Source organism: Euphorbia lathyris, chromosome 3 (assembly GCF_963576675.1).
Source record: "Euphorbia lathyris chromosome 3, ddEupLath1.1, whole genome shotgun sequence".
Taxonomy (NCBI): domain Eukaryota; kingdom Viridiplantae; phylum Streptophyta; class Magnoliopsida; order Malpighiales; family Euphorbiaceae; genus Euphorbia; species Euphorbia lathyris.
In genome coordinates, this window is record NC_088912.1 from 5,197,177 (window position 1) to 5,207,806 (window position 10,630).

The 10,630-nt window shown below is 33.0% G+C and overlaps 1 long non-coding RNA gene across 7 annotated transcripts; it reads right to left on the reverse strand.

Annotated features, from left to right (window-relative positions):
• Nucleotides 1-2,581: 2,581 nt before the first annotated feature.
• LOC136221985 (uncharacterized) lies at nucleotides 2,582-7,908 on the reverse strand. Of its 7 annotated transcripts, XR_010685447.1 has the most exons (11): nucleotides 7,693-7,908; nucleotides 7,549-7,591; nucleotides 7,065-7,155; nucleotides 6,887-6,950; nucleotides 6,684-6,734; nucleotides 6,043-6,117; nucleotides 4,889-5,006; nucleotides 3,494-4,685; nucleotides 3,250-3,413; nucleotides 2,999-3,073; nucleotides 2,582-2,923 (listed from the first exon to the last, which is right to left on the reverse strand). It is a non-coding gene; the product is annotated as an uncharacterized lncRNA (long non-coding RNA). The 7 variants fall into 7 exon arrangements; XR_010685448.1 differs by lacking the exon at nucleotides 7,549-7,591 and having other exon boundaries at nucleotides 3,349-3,413; nucleotides 7,592-7,908; XR_010685443.1 differs by lacking the exon at nucleotides 7,549-7,591 and having other exon boundaries at nucleotides 3,250-3,422; nucleotides 7,592-7,908.
• Nucleotides 7,909-10,630: the final 2,722 nt, after the last annotated feature.

The window sequence follows — 10,630 nt, forward strand, 5'->3', positions numbered from 1 at the left end:
TTGATGTGCTTCGAGTTGATCAGCAAAGAGAGACAGAGCGACATGAGCACTAGAATAAGCACAATACAGATGATCAATTACATCTCCATATGGATCCACGGACGATTGCACATATTGAACAATGATAGGAGGGTCTAGATAGGCGTATCAGGGATTAGCTAGGAGCTATTCAGATTATATTAGTTAGTGTGTAGCATCGACTCGACTTCATTGGTGGTGTATGGGGGACCAAATATCTAGGAGCTATTTTGAAGCTTACTAACTCTAGTTAGTACGTATGTCTATAACTTGTGATCATTTGTTAACAACTAAGACAAGTTAACTAGTATTTTCCATTTTGTGCAAAAATTTCATATGTTGATAGGTATATATGTTTGTCTACCTAGTTTTTTTTGGACAAGTAATATTTGCATAGTTATTAACATCCAAACCTATGAAAATGAAAGTTTATGCTGTTAGTCTTATTTTGGAAGTAAATTTTACACACAAATGTATATACATATATATATAATTGTTAGTTAGTAGATTAACGATTTAAGTGATTAATATTAAGTATTTAAATATAAAAAATTATTTATTTCATAAATATTAATAATCATAACAAATATAAATTATCGTGGATATTAAATCGCCTACAGAATATTAGTAGGTAATTATGTAGGAGGATCACCTACGCACTTTTATAAGTGATTCTATATGATACTAACCTACATAATATTTATAGGCGATTTATAGGAGAATGGCCTACAAAAATGTTGTAAGTTATTCTGTAGGAATTAATGTCTCCCACAGAAAATTAGTAGGTGCTTTATGTAGGAGAGGTATCCATCATCACCTACGATACATTCTACTACATATTTGAGTCTGTAGAAGATCTTAGCTGATCATCATACTCCTACGAAATGTCATCATTCTCTTATTGATTTTTTTATATAGCAGATCAACATTTTTATTATAATGATATATGGTTTAGTTCTTAACTTTGTTCTATTCAACTGTGCTCTCAAATATTTTGAATTATTAAACAATTTAGTTCCTTTATAAGGGACCAAATTATTTAATAGAATAAAAGTTAAATACTAAACAATGTATTATTAAAATACGAGGAGTAAATAGTGTATTAGGTAAAAATATAGAAACTAATAAATATAGACTCGCGCATAAATCTGGAAACCCGTTCCAAGGTATGTATTTGATTAGAAGTCACGAAAAATTAAGTTTAAGGAAGAATGTTAAAATAATAAACATAATTTTATATAATAATAAAAAAGGCTAATAGGTAAACTATGAAAATCACGTGGGTATGTGTTTGAAATAAACAAACACCAATTAAAATGTTGGCCAATTATGTTGAATTGTTTTTTTTTTTGTGGGTTAGATGCAAAGGTAATACGGTATTGTTGGAAGCTTTAGATACATATATTTGTATGGTCTATAATCAAATCAAATTTTTGTGAAAATAAGATTTGTAGTGTCAGTAATTTTATTCTATAAATTAGAACATATGTATCATGAAACATGGTACCAGTGCCAAAATTGTCAATAAAAAAAGTAGAAAAGCTTGTGTAATTTTGCTTTTATTCTGTAAACTAATAGTTCTTCAAAATAATAAATTAAGTCACTATCAAATATCAATTTTAATCCTTTTACTCTAATAATGATTTCCTATTATTGAAAAAAAAAACTATTTTTCATGTATAAAATGCAAACAACAATTATCTAATCAAACATCTAAAATTCTTTCTTTTATTATTATTATGATACGACACAAAGACAAACATAATAAGAAAACAAAATCAAGCAAATACTTTTAATATTTAAAATTTGTAAATTGTCAAATTTTATCTAAACACTAAATTAATACTTAAAATTCAACTTCAAATAAATTTACACTAACTGCTAACTATATAAGTGATTTTCACCATCAATTCTGGGATTCCAAGTTTTGGTTGAAATACCAAAAGCTTTTATCTTTTCTTATTATGTCAATTTCTTAGAAATGCCAACACTACAAAAAAAAGGGCCTATTATGACGCTTAAATTTAAGGTTTAACGACGCTTTTCGGTGTCCCTAAATGCTTACCCACGCTTTTCAAAGCGTCGTCACAAGCGTCACTAAATCGCGTGTCATTAATTTTAACGACACATAAAGCATTGTGTGGGTAAATTTAATCTGACGACACACTGCTTATAAGCATTGTTATGTTTCCAATGCTTACGTTTTTAGTGTCGTGAATTTTATAAATTATTTATTTTTAATTTCAGAAATTACCACTACATTTTAATAAAGCGTCGCAAAGTGAACGACACATAATATTTGTTATGTCGTTGTTTAGCTTCAGAAAATATTAGTAGCATCTTAAATACTACGACACATTAATTTAGTAACGTTTCCAAATTGCAACGTTTAAAAACATCTAATTTGGCTACAAAAGTCTATTACATCCCAAATACGACATTTCATAAATAGTCTTGAAGAGACCACAAGCCTGCGATGTAAGCAAATTTTCTGTCTTATCAGAGTGGTAATTATTTAAAATAATAAAAATAAATAATTGAATGAGGTTATGTAAACAGTACAAACAAAAATTGAAATATTATTAATAATTACAAATACAAAAATATATCAATAATTACAAAAACAACTTAATTAATATTTATAATGGAGCTCATTACACAATACAAAAATAATATGTGATTATCAACTTCTTTGCTTAACTGAATTGCATTGCAAGCATCAGTTACTTGATTCTCGTCCTTGCTCATTCAAATTCTTGTTCTGTCACTTATCTTTCCTTCTTTTGCAAAGCTCGTACTGATCCAGATCCTTCAAGTTTAGAGCAGTTTATCAATTTGTAATAGCATGACATCAAGTTCGCTTAGAATCCATCTCGATCGTTTCCCTGTCAAAAGGTCTTTTATCCTGAAGTATAAACATCAACTAAGAAATGATCAAAAATGACTATTCGGTCCAAACTAGAGGTTCAAATAATTTTACCTCTTCAATTATTTTCACGAAAACTCTATTTTACACACCGCCTATTGTATCCAGAGTCTCACAGTTCATAAGACCCTGAAAAAAAAACAAGAAAGAAACATAAATATTAATTAACAAGTTAGAACCAGAGACATGAAACACTAGTCAATAGGATATAAGCACTAAAATATTTGCTCTTAATGAGAAGTTCAACAGAGGAAACGCCAACATTAGATGAAATGCATAGTCTACAATGTCATTCATCAACGCACCACTTTTTGTGTCGGAACTCTGATCAAAATTCACTAATATGTCCAACATAATTGATTCTATGAATATAAGATACTTGAAAACACGATGAAGAAGATTACTACTGAAATTCTCACTGTTGATATCATATCAGAAGGTTTTCCTATCTCGAAACCGATCGGACAAACTGCACAAACTGCACATATATATACACGTTTGATCAAACAAAAAACCACATTCTACATATTTAAATAAGTGAAAACTTACCCCAAAAATATAGATTTCTATAGTCTTCCACATTATAAGTCTATAGTAGTCGACAAAAGGCAGCAGCTGAATGTCTCTGTATGTTTGTATCTCATCTCCGAGCTGCTCATTGACAATCTGGTTCTTATACTACAAACTTATGCTTTATCCGGGTTAATCATGAAGACTGGGACTACAACTTTTTAGGATAAAACAAAATAGATATCATAATCAATCCAGGAAAATTGCACATGATGTATGGAAGGCAGCTCAAAGATATCAACAATGAAAACAACTTGAACATCTAATCTAGCATGATGAAATTACATGAACCATAACAGCACTAACCAAACCAACAAAAATACGCATGCAACACCTCCCGTCTTTACTGCTGGCTATGAAGCACGGACTCTTCCCCGGGGTCGCCGTGGTCGAGTCGGACTCGCCGGACTCGGGGACTCGGCGGGGACACGGCGGGACACGGCCGGACACGGCGGTGACACGGCGGGGACACGGCCGGAAAATGGGACACGGATGGGGACACGGCGGGACACGGCTGGGCTAAAAAAAAGTTAAAAATTAGGGTTTTTTTAAATTTTTTTATAAAATTTAAGGATCAATTATGCAATTTGTCAAAAATCCTAAATTATAATCTCTATCACACGAATTAGAATTAGGTCTTCTCTCCTTTCTGCGCAAATCGCGATTTCAACCCCTGTGCTGCGTACATCGCAGTTCTCCTAACATCACGATTTCATTTTTGTTTGGGAATAAGAAACAATTTCTTCTCTCCTAACATCACGATTCCGATTTGTGATTTAGCATGTTTTTTATATATTTTTATATCTAATATATATATAATTAATTATATAAAATTTGCCGTGTCCCCGCCGCACCCGTGTCTCATATTTTCTAAAAATGCCGTTTGCCGTGTCCGCACCCGCGTCCGCACCCGTGTCCGTGCTTCATAGACTGCTGGGTATTGCATCCATGTTTAATGAACAGCGATCATGCGCTTAAAATTATTTGCAGAAGAAAAGACACCAATGAAGAGATCTAGTGGCCGGTGCGGCACCAGTTGAGCTGATTTCAGTGACTCCAAATCAACAATGTGTTCTGATCCCTCGAATAAGGGCAATCCACTCGCTAGTACGAATATTAATTTCAAGTCTCCAGATATCCTTACTTCACTAAGGAGCCATGGCTCCAAACCCTATAGACATCACATGAAAAGAATGAGCAAAAGCAAGTATACATTATAATAAAATGTTAGAAATGCTAACTAAGAGGGAAACAATAGAAATACTTCGGGATAGGCGAAAGACTTATATGCTTTCCATCAACTATCATCTGATCCCTTCCTCTCACACACTAAGTATCATAACAGACAATTACCCCTGCATAAATGGAAAATACCTTCTAACTCTAAATCTGTTCTTAGACATCGACGACGATATAGAAATGTTTGAGGATCCACTTGCTTCAAACTTATAATCTTTACCCACCAAGTCATTGCACTGGTTCAACTCACCAACTGCTCTACATGAGAAAAAGGAAGCTCAGAATTGAGAAATATAAAAATAGTGCATACCTCTTTACATTCATAGCTTAGAATAGAGAAATATCCAATAATATGCCTTGATTATTTATTGTTTATCTTATATGGATCAAAACTAGGAGCAGGCTACAGATATACAATAAATTTATATCAATTAATTGTTTCTTGTTATGGGTCCCGCCCATATTTAAGGTCCATTAATATTAATTTTGGCTTCTTTGAGAAGCTAGGTTAATATGTATTTAAGTGAATTAATTATCATTTATTGAGACAAGTGAAGGAAGAAGAAAAGACACACACAAAAGAGATTTTCGGATTTGGCCTTTCTCTCTTTAGGTCAGTTCACGTTTTTGTCGATTCCCGGAGATTGAACCGTCGGATCGTCACGATTTTTGGACAGGAGCTTCTAGACATATTGTTCCTTGTTCTCACCGTTGGGATTGCCTTTCGTCTGTTCGGAATTGGGGCAGATTGTAGACTGATTTCCTCTCTTTCTTGGTATTTGTGTACTTCTTCAAATCTCTTATTGTTTCATGATTGTTGGTGGGTTATAAACCTTTTGTAAGACTTTATTGAATTTGTTTTGCCCTCAATTTTATCATAATAAGAGAAGTATGGTGGACTCCTCAACGTCCCGTGGTTTTTACTCTTCACACCGAAGAGGCTTTCCACGTATAAATCTTGTGTTGCTGATTGTGGTTTAGATTTCTATCCTTGTGGTTATTGTTGCTGTTTTGATTTGGAACTTGGGTTGTGCTTTGGTTGATTGTTTGTTAGATTGATCCTTGTGGTGTTGTTATTGGTATTCCGCGTATTTGATTGTTGTTAGATTAAAATGAAAAGTTTTAGTTCATTTGTTATTCACTACCCGCAGTGGCGAATACAAGATTGTTCGATTGGGGGACCAAAACTACTCGTGGCCATGGCGGTTTCAGCGACCGGAGGGGCCCGGCCCCCCGGGCCCACCTTTGTCTCCGCCCCTGATCCCAACTACATGTTCAAATAATTTTACCTCTTCAATTATTTTCATGAAAACTCTATTTTACACATCGTCTATTGCATTCAGAGTCTCACGGTTCACAAGAACCTGGAAAAACAATAAAGAAATGTATATATTAATTTACAAGTTAGAACCAGAGACAAGAGACATGAAACACTAGTCAATAGGAAATAAACACTGAACTGGCCAGCTCTCTAGTTAAAACAATAGTAGACACAATATGAAGATAGTCTGTTGTAGCAGTAACATTTTCATATGCTTTGAACAAATTTGGGAATAAATAACATGTGAGTAGCCTACATAGAATTAAGTGTCACAATGGTTCCTAAAGTTGGCAGCTAAGATCAATTTAGTCCACCTTAATCGGTATGAAAATGAAACATCAATCAGAGAATTTGAATCATAAAGAACCTAATTATACTTTAATTTTGTCCACGAAGAATACATAGTCTAAATGAATCACGCCTAATAACCCATATTAGTAATTTTAAACACTATCACATAGACAAAAATTAAAGTTAAATTAGGTTCTTTAGCAGATAGAATTATCACTTAGATTTAAAAATATTTCAAAAGAAGCATAAAGATTAACAAACATGTACAAAAAGATAGAATATTTTGGGTGTAACAAAACTTTAGAGTTCAAACCATACCTCAGGTAGCTCTAAAATATGAATAAGGATTCTATGAGCTTAAGAAGCCACCTACAGAATCAAAAAATTACTCTAATAAGCATAATCAACAGAACATTTGGAATTGTATATGGTATATAATCATATAAGAGGAAATGGATGAAATGAAGCAGATGGAGAGGAAACCAACGCAGATCAGTGTAATTAATTAAAAGAAATTTTACCATCTTTGAAAATAGCTGTCAAATGACTGGAACCTTGTCCATTCCATGAAACACCCTACAATGACTAGAAACAAGGGTTAATTCAAACAGAATGTTAGAAAATTGGTATTGTGAACAACAAGCTAATATAAAATGTTGGAAAATCACAATCCATGCAATTGTAAATTGAGAAACATACACATATAAAATTGCAATTTATATATAGAGAGAAAGAGGAACAGAGAGGGAAGCGCCTTGCAGTTATTTTTCTATTACGGGGATTTTGTGACCTGCAACCAAAGGGGAAAATTAGATGCAAACACAAAACAGGAAATCTAGAGGTACAATTTGTCAAGTATCCCATAGTTGTGCACAAAAGATTAGATGTTTAAGTAGATTCTATGTTAAGTGTCAAATTTTCTTGATTCAACATGTGTATCAGGTAATAAGTTAGTTAAATACCAACATTCAGTAAACTAGCAGAGAAGAATCTCAAATCAGCAATAAAATTTTGAACAGCACAACAACATCTTCAATGTTAAACGAAATGGGATTAATGAAAAATCGAGACTGAATATCTCTTGTGCAATGAATATGACAGCAGGACAGTCTGGTGATTCGGAGAAGGTAGGATTTTACCATTTTTCGAACAAGTCAATCAAAATTGTGAAAGAATTAATTACCAAAAGAATGATAAACGAAAGGAAGAAACAGATGAAACTAAACCTGCAACAAAGCGAGAAGTTTTACGATTCCGGCCAACATGAACCCTAGAAACCAAAAATCGAAATCCAACACCATAATTCAACAAATTGAACAATTCCGACCTGTCTAACAAGGCTTTTACTGCTGGTTGCAGAGGGAGAAATATAGAACGAGAGAAAGCAAGGGATATAACTGAGAACCCTTTGACCGCTTGTTGTACGCAAATGGAGGTAGCCCTAAAAAAATTAGGGGGAAGATAGGGCGGCAAAGTAAAAAAAAAATGGGGGAAATTAGTTCGAGGAATTAGTGAGTTATTGCCCAATAAAATAGTACAGTGAGGATAATAAAACATTGAATTTAGTAAATGATAAAAATAAACACATTAATAATAGAAATAAAAATTTTAAAAAGGGCAACAAAATTATAAGCATCATTAGGTGGTTATAGAAAGCCATACAAATAGAAAAGTAAGGTAGAATTTTGAAATACGTGGACAAAACTTAAAAAATGTCTTTAAAGTAGAAACTATATTCAAATACTACTTTTTATGGACGCAAAATCTAAATTGTCTTTAAATTGAAAAATAAAATATCGACGATTTTTCTAAATGTATAGTTAAATTATAAAAAATGGCAACAAAAAATTTAAAAGTGTCACTAAATGATTGTAGAAAGTGACACAAATGAAAATGCGTGGTTAAATTTTAAATTCGGAGATAAAAAATAAAAATGAATCCAAATGAAAAAATATCAAGACGCTTTATTAAGACACAATTTCTAAATTGTCTTTATCTTAAGAAAAAATGTCGATACTTTTTTTAAAAGTGTAGTTAATATTTTGAAAATGCCATCAGATAATAAAAAGCGTCATTAAGTGATAATAAAAACCAACGCAAAAATAAAAGTGTAGCTAAATTTAAAAATATGGAGACACATACTAAAAACGTTGGTAAAAAATGTGACAATAGACCCTTTTTTTTAGTGCAAGTTGAGTTTATTCATCGGGAAAATATAAATATCATTACTTTTTTAATACTAAGTAAATCTTGCAAATATTCTCTCTTTCAATGTTCATTGATCGGGATTAGCATGTGCTTGGTTTAGAAAATAATCTAATTAATTTTCCCTTTGTATGTTGTATTTATAAAAAATAACTCTAGATTTTAGTTCTTTTTTAATTAAAAAATTACTAATTTAAATCAACAAAATAAAAGCTCATTGCAAATTATTCACATTGAAAATTGAAAATCTGATAAGGATGAAATATGAGTTTCTCCTAAAACTCGTAGCATTTGATTATCAGTGTGAACAATCTTGTAGACCTAAATGATTCTAGTTGTAGGTCTGAAAGTTACATTCTTTCTATGATAGTAACCAACCAAATCAAATAGTAATCTCCCAAGGATAACATATAACCTAATAGTGTACTTAGTATATTCTTTTTCTCATTTGATATCCATGTCTTAGCATGAGGCACGAGACTATCACTGTCATCTAGTGCTCGGACATTTGTTGACTGTTTAGTAAAATAATAAGTTCGAATAATAATTAGTTCTATTCGGATGTGGCCACATGCTTCTCCACTTTCTAATCAAGTAAGTCGATAATATCTTTTCTTCTATTGTCAAAGCATATTGTGTCTCATCTAAACCCATAAATCAAGTAATTCTTATCATTTTTCAAGAAAGAGGATCTAGAAAAAAAATGGGCAATGGAGCAATTCATCTCCATCAGATCTGTGAGAGTCGACCAAGCAACTAGCCTCACAAACCCAAGGAAAAGACCAAGCCAAAAAAATATTAGACGAAAGCCGAACGACAAACTCCGGCGGTAGGCGGCAAACCAAATCATACTCAAATATGTTTCTTTAGAAGTATTATTTTTGTTTGTTTATATAAACAAAGAATTTTATTTAATTGTGCAAATAAATTTGTATTTCTATTTGATAGTGCAGTGAGCGGACCGACGACGGCAGCCGCACGCAAACAGATCTGTGGCGTCGTCGCGGAAACCAAAGAGACACAGATCCGCGGCTACGATCGCGGAAACCAAAAGATGTCACACTCCACAAAGCTGATCAAACGAACGACGTCAGGTGGCGAAGTTGCGAACAACGACAGGAGGCAGACGTCGAAAGCAATCGGACAGATCCGCGAGGAAGAAAGAGAGAAAGAATGAGTAGCCCGACGACACAGATCCACGAATACCCAGCGCGGCGAGGAGAAGAAGCGTAGTGACGAGGAGAAGAAGAGCGGTGGCAGAGAACGGCGGAGATCCCCTAGCAACACCAAACCCTAGCAGAGCCCATTTAATCTACACGTTCCTTATTATTATTATTATTATTATTATTATATGTGTGGGTTAAACTATCATTTAAAAAAAGGTCATACTTTTATCTTTTATATTGCTTTATACTTTTATAATTTTTTTCTTTTTAGTAAAAGCGGAAAAAGTTTATCTTGTCCGTAGATTGATAGATCTGTGTGGTTGTAAATAAACAAATGATTTAGATACGAATTTCCAGCAAAGCATATATGATGAAGAATGAGTTGCAACGATTTTTCAACGGGATTCAACTTTTGAGAAGGATAACATTTATATTTTGTTATTCTATTTGTCCATTTTATGGTTGTTGATGCTTTTTGTAGTCTTTTTTTTACCTGTGTGGAGATGAGGTCTTAGTACTCCTAATCTTCTTATTGTATTCAATGGCGAATACAGGGGACCGAGCCCATTCGACCACCAGAACCACCATGATCAGGGGTAGTTTTGGCATCCCTATCTCGATAAAATTTGAGGTTGTGGTGGTTTCGACCCCTGTCTCCAAGAAATTTTAATGACGGTACTGAAATAGCATCCCTAAAAGTCATGTTAGGTCATTTATAAATCCAAAATTTTATTTTGTTTCTAGCATGTTAGGTTCCACAATTCTAATTTTTTTTATTATTAGGTCTCCTTAAATTTAAATTTCTAATTTTTTGGTCTGTTTGACCATTCTTAAATCCAAATTTCTCATTTTTTTTCCTATTAGGCACTCCCTGAATACGATTTTTTCTATTAG